A 13,862-nucleotide genomic window follows, 5' to 3' on the forward strand; every position below is an offset into this window, starting at 1 on the left:
GAGAAATTTTATAATAGAAGTTACTTATTTGATGGAAGTTAATGACTTATAATAAAAATTTTAGGTTGGAAATTGTTCAGTGAGCGTAAATATTCAGTGAGCGTAAATAAACATTCAGTGAGTGTAAATATTTTAACTAGGAAAATTAATTGACATTGTTGTCTGGGGAGGATGATGAAAAAATTATAATCCAAGTAAAAATAATTTGTTAAGATCCTGTTCATACCATAGATTTCAAGTTAGTAATCGGGACAAATTTTATCGAGGCCCAAATATTCCAATGTAATGAAAAATTATTAAATAATTATAAAGACTTTTAGTGAGAACAAGGACGAGAGATAAACATTCTTTGACCAGAGATACGGAATTTTTTGTTACAGTCATTTTCAATTGAATAATAATTTTTGTAAAATAAATTAATTAGGTCCGAGCACAAATTTTCTCGATATTCTCTTCATTTACGGAGGCAAAATTTTAAGAGAGAATAAGAAATCGATTAATTGTTTAAAGCTGTTTAATATATAGTCTCGTGAAGTATTACAAAGTGCTATCATAGATTTCATTTCCTTATAAAGTTAAACAAAAGTCTAGAGTGAAGAATACAAGTTTCCCATCTTGACTTCGGAAATTTCCCAGAAGGGGAAGGCAGATCTATGTGAGAGCGAGAATCCCTAACAATATTTCTCTACGGACGCTGCAGAAATTCGGTGCTTCTTATTTAACCCCGAACTTGGTTCCAATAGAAGTTTCTGTGAGCGTGAGAGGCGGCCTGGAATGCTTCCATTCGTTTATACACGAAGCATTTTCATGTGCAGAATCTAGTGAAGAATTTCAATGTCAGTTCAAGAAATGAAATTTGGAAATTTTATTTCAAGTCCTCCCCAAAATTAATCAGATGAGATAAACTTCTTACAAAAATATTAGAATTTCTAACAAACCATCCTGTCACATTAAAATGAGTTGTGAATCTCGTCTAAAAATTAAAAGAGCGTGCAAGTACATTCAATTTGTACACGCAACCTAGAAACCCGAGCTAACATTCAGAGCTGAATTAAATTTCTGAGTCATGAATCAGTTTAAAAGAATTTGCATCAGTGCGAGAGGACAAAGGGAATAGAGCTATCGAATTTTTTACAAAGCTTGAAACAAACTGTTTTTCAGTATCATACTGGCATCTACACCATATATGATTTATATAATTTCATATTTTTCAGTGACAAGAGGTATATTGGAAGCATTATGTCTAAATAAACATATTCATGGAGGCATATGATATTTTCAACGGCGCAGTTTAAACAATACCATATTTTTCAGCGACAAGAGGTACAGTGGAAGCATTATGTCTAAATAAACATATTCATGGAGGCATATGCTATTTTCAACGGCGAAGTTCAATAAATACTATATTTTTCAGTGACAAGAGGTGTAGTGGAAGCATTATGTCTAAATAAACATGTTCTAGGAGGCATATGCTATTTTCAACGGTAAAGTTTACCCAATACCATATTTTTCAGTGACAAGAGGTACAGTGGAAGCATTATGTCTAAATAAACATGTTCTAGGAGGCATATGATATTTTCAGCGGCAAAGTTTACCCAATACTATATTTTTCAGTGACAAGAGGTATAGTGGAAGCATTAGGTCTAAATAAACATATTCTTGGAGGCATATGATATTTTCAACGGCAAAGTTTACCCAATTCCATATTTTTCAGTGACAAGAGGTACAGTGGAAGCATTAGGTCTAAATAAATATATTCTTGGAGGCATCATATTTTTCAGTGACAAGAGGTATAGTGAAAGCATAAGGTCTAAATAAACATATTCTTGGAGGCATATGATATTTTCAACGACGAAGTTTACCCAATACTGTGAGGTTTCGCTCTTAGTTCGTGATGCGCATCTGAGCCTTCTCAAATATTATGACTCGCGCAGGCCTAGGGGAATTTAGGCTTTATTCCAGACTGCTGAATTTCATCACAGACAGCCGTTATTCGTACTGTTAGTCGACTGCAGATCAAATAATGAACTTTCATGAATTTGACTTTCCGATTTATATGGGAAGCAAGGTTGATTATATACATAAGTTGATTATAAAATATTATTTAAAACTAGTAAGTTAGATATCGTTGATATAATTTCATTTCAATATATTGTGATTCAAGTTTTGGGTCGAAAGATGTATAGTAAATAGTGCAGGTAATTTTTTTCCATCCATCACAACATCAGTGAAGTAAGTATGCCACTGGATTTTAGAAAAAAAAAATTAGCGCAAAAACGATGTGAGATCTCCACAAATAAATTTTAAATTTCCATTTAGTTTTGGGAAAAGAACCCAGAAAAAAATACAAGAATATTTTGATAAGGCGGTAATGGATGTGAATGAGACCTGACATCGTTTCGTCCCAGCGAAAATTTTCTCGAAAAATTTTGCGCGTACATTTCTCATTGCGGGGCCAAAAAATTTTTGTTCCAAATAATGTATGTCTACATATAAAAACTTGCTTGAATTTGGCTTCGGTTTTCAGCCTTTATAAGTTAGAGGTCCATCATTTAACATGAGGCCGGGATCTTTTTTGATCGAATAAACACATTTCCATATAATTCAGGTATAAAAAAATACACAGGGCGTTTTTCAATTCATCCTGTAATCACGTCAAGTAATCGGTAAAAATGTTGAAAAGCACTTGCTTCTTTTCTAATATAAATCAAATCTGGCTATTAATATTGTACACTACATGTATTAAATCTTTATTTAGTTTTATGATCGTGTTTACGTCAAAAGGTGTACGGTTACATAAACAATATCTTGTTTACTAAGCTGGCTAAGCTTGTTCTGAAATTTCAGACCTGTAATTAAAGGGGCAAATAGAATAATAGGCCACGGGCCCGTGAATTATTTCTAGCAGAAGTTTGTGAAAGCATGTGCAATTTCCATGTTCCTGAGTTGCACACAATGTAGCAGACATTGTTAAAGTAGGACTAAAAATATTAATAAGGTTTGTTAATTTGGACAGCTCGAGTAAATCGAGACAGTAATTAATTAGATTGGCCTTATATGAGAAATTGTTTGGTAGAAATTCCACAGACAAGCCAAAGTGGCATCATGTGTCATAAAAATTAGATTGAAGTTTATTATTCATGTGTCATTAAATAATCAAGAATAATTTTTGGTAAATATTATTAAACAGACCGTCAAATATAACAATTAATCCTGTTCTCTCAGTTATAAAGGTCGGATGACACACATTTTCATTTTACTGTGCGGTACAGTAAACTTATTTATATTTTACTTAAATTATTTACTTAATGAGATGATGCTTCTGATGCATCTGCTGAAAATTGTTCTTAATTCCGACGCTCCATTCACTGCTGCATAACAATAGGCCAGGGCATGCGATGAGTTTATTGAATGGAAAGTGAATGGGAAATTCCACCGTAAATGCATTGCCGTTTGGAATAAGAAACACTCTGTATATATACCCTCGAGGAACAAATGATTTTAATGGAAGAGTTGGCGGTATTCATCAAGTTAACAATGTATTAATCAAACTTTCCTTTAATTAATAATCTTCATCTATAGTGAACATTTTACCAACTAACGTTTTTACAGGTACTCATCAAAATATTTTGCATAGCACCTATTGATATTATTACCTGACGAGTCACCTACACCGAATAAAAGGATGCTAGTCGAAATTTTCTTGTAAACTCATTCATCGGAACCTTGAATTTGTGAACAATAAATTGGCGGAATATTTTACATTAAAGCAATTGAACAGAATAATTTCCGAACAGCATAGAGAATTAAATGTGTGAGATAAAAGACTCACATTACCTCAGAAGAAGTCCTATAATAAAATATAAAATTACATAAATTTCATGGAGTCCCCAAAATAAATGAATTATTGTTTCCGATAATGAAATACGCGAGAATACAGAATCTACGAGCACAGAAAAATATAGAAAATGATTCAATCCATATTAAATTCTCACTTTAATCATTTTCGAACAATTCCACATCCGCCAAAAATTCCACTATCTCAAATTGTAATGTGTGTATCTATTTCAGAAATCATTGACGGTAAATTTCAGCAGAAATATTTTTGTGATTAAATTTTCTATTGACCATCTTTAAAATACCAGTGAATAACTTACTAATTTTAAACAAGTAAATTTCTCAAATTTTTCAAATTCAAAAGAGTAAATCCGCCATTAAAAAAGTAAAGAACTACGTGCTAATATTTTACAACTAAATATCTCGAGCATAGTCACCCTGTTCAAGGAGAAAAATGTAGTTACGTTTTGCTCAGTGGAGCTGTCACTCGTAGGATCGATGGAGGACGGCAATGGGCCATAAGACGAAGTAATTTTCACTGCAATGGCAACAAAATGGAAGGAAATGTGAGTCCTGACTCGTAAAATTGCAAGTTTATTTCCATGAAACGGCTTCCCCGCGACAAACGATTTCTGTTTTGCTACCTTAAAAGTGTAAGACCTTGGTGGCTATGATTTACGCACTTTAAGCCAGTAAATTATATGGCCTATAATGTAACAGTTATGGCGGGTAGGTTTGCCGTCATAAATAGTCCTGACAAAAAAAAGGAAAGAGAAGTCTCTACTGATTTGTATTGATACTAATATTGTTTGACACGTTCCCACCAAGATGAAAACTATGTAGTGTTCATATCGAAACAATGAAAGAGATTCGAATGATTTCGATTGCCTCTCAATAATTGATCGATAATAGTCAAGTTCGTATTTTAGTAAAGCAACTGGTTCAATGAATGATTTTTTTGCACCTTTTATTTATATTTTATTCATTGTCATGAATTGCTCAAATATTATGTCAAGTTAGTGTTCTTTGATTTTTTAAAATTATGATTGCTCAACTATTTTCATTCATTGAACTAATACGAAATAAATGGTACGATTAATTTGACTTGAATAGCGAGGGTACATTCAGTTAATTGTAGAAATGTCATATCCAGCGCATATAAACATGTATTACGGGTTCATTTTATTTTATTTATTTTTTTTCTGAATTTACGCTCCTCTTTTGCCACGTTTTTCTGATTGTCTAACTGACAATGGAGCCGGACTCTGAAACGTTTTCAATGTCGTTATGATGAATTTATGTACTTGAAGTTTTCCTTGCTTTTAAATTCCTCGTCGGCGCATGCGATAGATTAGTAATAATTTGGGCCCTAGCAATAAAATCCTGATGAGTCTCGAATCATGTCATGAGTTATTCTTCCTTCAGTGTTTTACTTACTATTACTAAGCCTGTAAATTGGAAGCATTACTTAACTCAAGTTGAAACTTGAACTTGTTCACGCGTCTAAGGTGGGTAGAGATTCCATCGCTTTCGTGGTGATTCCTGGGTTGCATTAGCCTTTGGTTTCAATGAAATGCGCGTCTTCTTGTACATGTTTAAATATATTAGATTCAAAAGTATTTATTCAAGATTTATTTTCTCCAGAAAATACTAAACTCAGTTTTCAATTTCATTTTTCAATGAAGACCAAAAATCATTATGTTCATTGGGGAAACTCAAATTTAAATACCACCCAAAACATCGTACGAACGAATGTGTTGAATTCACTAATCAAAATAATGATAAAATTAACGGCGCGCCAAATAGCATTTATTTCAGTCATATGAAGCCGGTTTTAGAAAATACTCTACGGAGTTTACACCAAATATTTAAATATCTCACGAAAAATGGATGAAATCGCACGGATTTAACAAACATAATTGAAAATAAAAATTCAATCATCATATTCTTTTTTAATTAACATTGATGTGTGTGAAATTTCTGATAAACTAACAATGGAGTATTTCACATACTTACACATATTTTCACATACTATCATATCAATTTCATGGTGTACTAGTGCGTTATGTAGCGAAGAGTTTCAAACACGATTTGAAAAATTCTCAGATGTTCAGACGGGCTTGATGGCCTAGTATTCAGTCGAAGTGAAATTACAATATGAAAATTCAAAACTTTCTGTTGACATTTGAATAAATTTGTTGGTGGTCATCGAATCTTTCATATAGCTCATTATATATTCCATGCACGCATCGAAATAAAAGACGTTTCTTAACGCTGATGGACTACGTCTTTGTATTCTTTATCAATCATACTTTAAACGTAAGGCAGTGAAGTTCAACTCTTGGAACATACACCTGGTTTTCATAGATATATGTAATTTACAAAGTTGTCATTTGCAATGGCGTTGTGCTAGTCGTCTTCACCAGGTCGTATTTAAACTTCAAATTGCTAAAACTTAGAGATGTCCAAAACCTAAAGTTTAGAAAGCTTTAAGCGTAACCGCAATAATTTTATTTTACTAAAATGAAACAATCAATGATTTAATGTAATCGCTTATGTTCCTGAACTCGATTTAGACAACCAAAATTTTACAGAAGAATGCTCTTAGTGATGCTTGTAACTTGACAGCGCCCTTTCCGTGAAACTGGTTAATGTGGTCGCATCTTATACAAATATTTAAAATAATAGAAAATTTCTGAAATCTACTTAGATTTTCCGAATATTTTTATTACGAATATCAGCTACGGAATACCTGTGATGAATGCCTCTTCACTTGATGATTCGTTGGACGACAGCGATTAGCATTACTACTTTAAACTATATTTTTATTTATTTATAACTCAACGGCGGGTAATGAATAAGTTTACCATATGATTCCTTTCCAAGCAGTTTTGCTCACTGAATAACAAGAATAACCGAATAAATAATAACAACAATTACACTGTCGTGTGTTTCAATGAAAGAAGTTTCAACCCCTATAGTTCAAGAAGAAAAACGAATAATATACTAATTAAATATGAGTTTAATTCGGGCATATTGAAAACTTTATCATGAAAGTGAAAACAATTTCCATCCTTATTCATACTTTGAAATTATATACAACCATGAAGTTGTACTATTCAATTGCATATTAACTTCCATTAGTCAAATTAGTGCTATTAATGTATTATATGGTTCACTTTTAGCGTAGTTTGTCAGGTAATTTCATGGTATTTCCTGAAAACTAATTAGCATAGGGTGATTCCAAAGCAACAGTGATACCAATGCAGTTAACTGAACACTCAAGCCCTTTTGACTTAACTAGGAGAGGAGCGAGACTGTGGCACATGTTTACCTCATCACGGCTCGTCGCAAACTGGCGACGTTTCTCCTTTCAGCATTTACAAAAACAGATTTTAAATAACTTTTGACTTGCATCATGTGTAACCATTGAACTTCTGTTTCTGAAATTAGTTAACATGGTAGTAATATTATTAATGCGGCACAAGTTAGTAGTTAGTTAAAGGGAACCATTCAATGTTTCTCATGAAAACAGTTGATTGAGTGAAATTTGCAATCCTTCATTTATGCGGTTAACTGTTTTAAGTCTGTGTCAAATTGATTGGTTGTTTGACTTAAATTATATTCGCGATTTATTCATTCAAGTTTCAGACATTTTTGTTGCATGTTTAAAAAATAAAAATGAATTTTCATCACAAGGTTAACAGACGAATTCAACTCAAAGTTTCTCGACAACGTTCGTCAGAGCTAACGAATCTGAATTCGAAATAAAATATTCTTCGATCATGCAAAATTTCTAACAGTTTTATTTTTCTGCTAGCAATATCTGTAGAGATGTCAAGTTTCGACTATTCGACGTTGAATGTAGATTAAAGAATGCCACCGTTTTTTGTTTACGTCTTGGAAGCGTTTTTTGAACGGTGTTCGGCGATTGGCAGGTTTGACTTTTCACATTTTCTTATTGGTCTTCTATCACAAAACGAGAATATTCGTTCCTACCAAAACAGAAACATTGCAAACTAACATGAACAGAAATATAACTCAGTACTCACTGCAGTGAGTGACAGAGAGCGCATTTTCTCGTCGACGAAAACTTTAAGTCACGGACGGACGGACGGACGGATAGACAGACAGACGGACGGACATGGCGAGCACAATAGTGCATTTTTTCCATAAATGAGAAAATGCGCTAAAAAAACAAACTTCTATGATATGAACTGAACTTTGGGATCAATTGCTAAGCTAGTAAAGTTTGAAAGTTTAAAAAGTAAAACATAAACATTTATTGAATATTGCTTTATATTGCTGAAATAAAACATATTTTATTGATTAAATGTGAAGAAATTTCATTACTTCAGGTATTTTCGAGTTGCGGAACAAATTTTAACTTCTCAGAATAAATAGAAAAGTAGCATTCGTTTTTACAAATCATATACAAAACTATTTTATTTGTGGGTCATTCCTATTCGATCAGTTATTCAACATAATTGTACATCGGATAAGTGATTGGAGAGATGCAGTAAAAAAGAAATAACGACGTGTATTTTAACAAAAAATACATCTACGATGAAATCTGAAGAACAAAAAAGATTAGCGTTCCTACCGTCAGCCTTAATCAAGAAAAATATTACAATCACAGCCGAACTTTTTGAAGAGGTTGGCATTTTGCCAAACCCTGCCATTGGCTGCAGTCTATGGACATGGGCTGAGAGCTCTGATCAATTTACCTAGCAGGCAATAAATAGAAGATATGCTGCAGGATGGGTAATATACGGATATTGTATGTATTATACCGCCAGACAAGATTGTATCATCTAAAATGCAAATAAAAAGCGCATAAATCCTATGGAAACACTCAAATTTTTCATATAATAAGTCGAAAAGTTTTAATAAGTCCGAGCAACAGCATCAATATTATTTAGTCAAAAAGTCATATGGACAATTAATAAATAATGAAGTGATGTCACCTTTCTCTTCTCATTTAGTACAATGAAGAGAATAATTTCAGTAAATTGTAACCAAAGAAGAGAATAATTTCAGAAAATTGTAACCAATGAAGAGAATATTTTCAGTAAATTGTAACCGCTGAAGAGAATAATTTCAGTAAATTGTAACCAAAGAAAAGAATAATTTCAGAAAATTGTAACCAATGAAGAGAATAATTACAGAAATTTGTAACCAATGAAGAGAATATTTTCAGTAAATTGTAACCGCTGAAGAGAATAATTTCAGTAAATCGAGATTCCATGTATGACAGCGACATCGCAGGCATGAACGTGCCCGTCAATGTCAACGTAACGACGTTCTTTGCACAATATTGCGCTCCCAGCCTCCGGCGAATATCAAGGCGTTTTTGTGATGTTTATTTGCTCATCACAAAATACACATCAGGTCTCCGTCTCGCTCACAAGTAAGGCAGATAATATGGCATTCTCAATATTGAAGGAACGTTTCTATTGAATATCAAGGCGTTTTTGTGACTCACAAATAAGGCAGATAATATGTCATTCTCAATATTAAAAGGAACGTTTCTATTTAATATAGAGGTGTTTTTACGAGTTTTATTTGCTCATCATAAAGTCCACATCAGGTCTCGGTCTCGCTCACAAGTAAGGCAGATAATATGGCATTCTCAATATTGAAGGAACGTTTCTATTTAATATAAAGGCGTTTTTTTATGTTCATTTTCTCATCATAAAATACACATCAGGTCTCGGTCTCACTCGCAAGTAAGGCAGATAATATGGCATTATCAATATTGAAGGAACGTTTCTATTTAATATAAAGGCGTTTTTATGAGGTTTATTTACTCATCGTAAAATACACATCAGGCCTCGGTCTCACTCACATATAAGACAAATAATACAATAATATAACATTCACCATATTGATGGAACGGGTTTATTTCACTTTGTGTGATAGAAATTGATGATTTGAACGAGAATCGCTTCGGTAAAAAAAAATCGGAAAAATAAAAAGAACATGAAATAGCGATTTTCGTTCATTTATTTAATATCTATATTATATTTGAATAGTTAGAATTGAGGCCACCAGTTGAAACTCGAAATATTACCTTGAAATTCTGCTGAAAAGATATGCTAACATAAAACTATCACGATACGAGGGTGTCTTACCGTCATAATACACAAATAAAGTAATGATTTAATAAACTTTTCATATTCTTCCTGCATGTACAGTCATTATACTGTCACGCTCCATCGGCATCATAGTGTGATGGAGCTCAATATTATGCGGTCGGTTTGGCTGGAATTATTCTTGACTTGATCACTTGGAAAATGCGCGACCAAACCGAAAGATTCGCTGCAACGATGTAATGGAACGTGGAGAATATATGGCATTTATCAATTTATGGCGCATTTTCTCATTTATGGAAAAAATTCACCATTGTGCTCGACATGCCCGTCCGTCCGTCTGTCCGTCCGTCCGTCTGTCTGTCTGTCCGTCCGTGACTTCACGTTTTCATCGACGAGAAAATGCGCTCTCTGTCACTCACTGCAGTGAGTACTGAGTTATATTTTTTTAATTCGGCATTTATTTTTGATTCCGCATTTTTTATTCGGCATTTATCCAACTATCCAAATTACTATTTGCTCGATGTTATCTATTGAGATTAAATTGGCATGAAATTCTCACTTTAAAAGTTGAAACTGTTAGTTCAGTGAAAAAGTTTTATTTAAAGTTTCCCTTTGATATTCTAAGCTCATGCGATTTTTTCACAACGTATTTCCAAATACAATTCAGCGGTGGAAAGTGTAATCGTGCAGCAAATTGAGCCAAGAAAAATATCAATCAAGTGGGAGCAAAAAGCATTAGAGTTTACTTAATAATAATTCAAAATATTTGCCCTAGTTTTTTATTGTTCAGAAAGGAGAAGAAATTTAAGACGGAAACGATTTTACCACAGCAGAGTCTCGATCAGGCTGAGATGCTGAATGACCGCTATTCTAATCCATTCAAATTCCCCCTTCAAGGAACATTCTTCCCTTGGAGTGTGATTGCATCGGCCCCGTTGTAAACTCAGTGGAACTGGTTGCTGATTTTAAATCTTAGGTTTTATTCCTTCGAGAGTTTCCTCTTTAGAACGAAAAACTTTTATGATCGAGAAGTTCGATTCGCATCTCTCTAGGGACTGACCCCCCTTTGCTTTCCCTCTTCGCAGGATTCAAAAAAGGTTTTGAGCTGGCAAACGGAAAATTTTAGAAAATTAGAGTAAAAACAGCGCCGAAATATACTTATAGTTGTTGAGTTAACTTTCGGTTTTTTAATGAACACCTTAGATTGGAGTAAGATTTTACATACCATGGAAACTTTGCCAGTCTCTGTACTGTGTTTAGTTTGGGAAGTTTTCTTATTCCTCTGCCAGGAATTTTACTTCCTTGTTCGGGCAACGATCAAGTTTTTCAATACGAAACTTTGTTCGTAAACTATATCGCGTCCATCACTCAGTTTGGACTTTCGCTCACCGGGATCGATTTGCTGATAAATACCTTGCATATGTTTCGTTTATGGTACCTTCCATTTTCATTCACATAAACTCAGATAGAGCTTTTGTTTGGAAAAATTTTCTAGACACAGTTCTCTCTAGTCTGGACTGAGCTCAGTTTAGGACCAGGATTTTATGCCGCTTTTGACGGTCGCATGGTAAGTTATCAGCCAAAAACGGTCCCGGGGGCTTTTTATACATAAGCAATTTTTCTGGAAGTGATGTCAGGATAATATTTCTTGATTGCAAGTACTAGGAAAAAAAATGATATAATGAAGGCTGAATACTGACGCATCTTTGCTGCCGAGAGATGAAGATATCGAAGAATAATATCAAAAATATTGCTTACGCTCGCATACGACTGTCTGTGTATAGTTGCACAATTTGATGTACATTGATGTACATTTTAAGATTGACCATTTAAAGTTGTAGTTATTTATTTTCAATAATATTTTTACTCTTAAATCTTAGAAACTTTTAGAAAAACACTGGCTGGAGCAAATAGTTTTATAATGGATAAATGAAAAATTATTTCTTGATGGTAAATAAATGCACAAAATTCAGTAGGCAATTAATTTATTTTAAGTTATTTTTATTACATGTAAATCTAGGCAATAAATATTTATCCTCGGATACTTTCACGGCTTAGTTAATTAAAATTTATTCCGGAATTATTTTAAATTTCACCGTTTAATTGTCGAATAAACAATATTATTTAGTCAAAAAGTTCACACGCTTCAATGCGCTTCTAAAACATACCACCCGTAGCTATCCCATCATTTCCAGTATCCCATCATTTCCGAAACCTTGCTAGTTTCGGTGAAAAAAAATACGTTCAACTTTGGTGCGGCAATTTAGTCAGTGAGGTTTCGCACACTGTGAATTTCTGGTGGAACCCTGCAAATATGGCCTCGATTTTGTGGCCATTTTCTTAGTCCGCGGATGATCGAAATTATATATCTTATATTTATAGTTTAATTACTTTAAATTTCATAACTCCAATTGTTTCATAATAGTAAATTTTATGGATATTTGTTCTAATTGGGAAAACAGAGGGTTAGTCCCTTACCAAAAGGTCAATTTATAGCATTCAAAATATTCTAAAGATATTTGGGAAATCTTTTTCGCGACACCCTCAATCGTCCAGTTCAATTAACTGAAATCCACGGACAGACTTGATAATCCGAAATTGTGAGGATCGTGTTTACGGACTTCGATCAAATTTACAGGTACCATATAATTGCTCTCTCATAAACTGGGATATTCGGTTGTCATACCTCAGCGAGTCTGCCGCTGAGTTCGGTAAGTTTGCATGCCTCAGCGAGTAACGAAATACCTTGCTGAAGTTTATTCAATAAATAAGAAAGCAAGTTTTTGTGACCCTATACATTTGAATAAATCGCGAATAAAAGATGAATAAAAATTATAACTATAATATAATAAACTATAATATAATAAACAAAATTGTAAATAAAAAAATTCAAATATATACCGTGTTTTCCCAAAGCTCTTCTCCTAACTTCGGAGCCTTTCTGTTTTGTGTAAACTAACAATAATTTAATACCAATGATAATTAACTAAAAAGCATAAAATGAAACGGAACACACTATACAATTGAATAAAAAACATTTATATTTAACTTCACGATAACTATATAAAAGTCACTAAAACTACACGCACTCTTATCACAAATTTAAACAAAATAAATGCAACCTCGTACCTCAGCGGTTTATCACAAAACAGTGAAAACACAAAACCATCCGCACGCGCGGTTACATCGGGGTCATTCAATACTAGAATGTCAGCATTGAAGTGTTCTATCGCGATCCATTACAACCTACCGTGTGCGTAGGTAGAAGTCTTCTTAGAAGCACTTGCTTGCCTTGGATAATTGACTAAGCTAAAAAAACGTAGACAAAATCATAGTAGGAGTATGATCTATTTTTGGGGCAGTGTGAAGGAATTAACCGCAAACTATACCATTAGCTACCATTATTTCAGTTTGGGTATAAAATCTTATTACTAATAAATTGCCCTTTTCAATACAGAAGCGGTAATCTATGCACACTTGTTGTACACTTTACAAGTCAACTTGGTTCCTATTTGGACTTAAGGGGGAATTTAATGAAAGCCAGTGCAATGACCTGAAGTTCACATTTTGTAGTAAGTACGGGGAAGAAAAATTCATATTTATTACAATGAATGACTGCGATAGTTCAACAATAAGAAAAAGCATGCTTGTAATATAAGTTTCGCTGATTTTTTGGAACCCGAGAAGGTTTTTGTATTTACTAATATTTAAATTCTGTTAATAATTTATAAGACTTCTTCATAGGAAAAATTTTCTCAATCAAGCAACTATTATAATTCAGATTGAAAGCAAAAGCTCGAATTATTTTTATGAATCTGCAAATTAGCATCAATTAATTGAATGTATATTTTTCAGTTTTACAGAAGCGCGCTAATTAGAATTTAAGAGCGACGGCATCTTCATAAATCTTTGAGTGCACATAATAAAGTG

The sequence above is a fragment of the Hyalella azteca genome, unplaced genomic scaffold, assembly GCF_000764305.2.
Source record: "Hyalella azteca isolate HAZT.00-mixed unplaced genomic scaffold, Hazt_2.0.2 contig6610, whole genome shotgun sequence".
NCBI lineage: Eukaryota > Metazoa > Arthropoda > Malacostraca > Amphipoda > Hyalellidae > Hyalella > Hyalella azteca.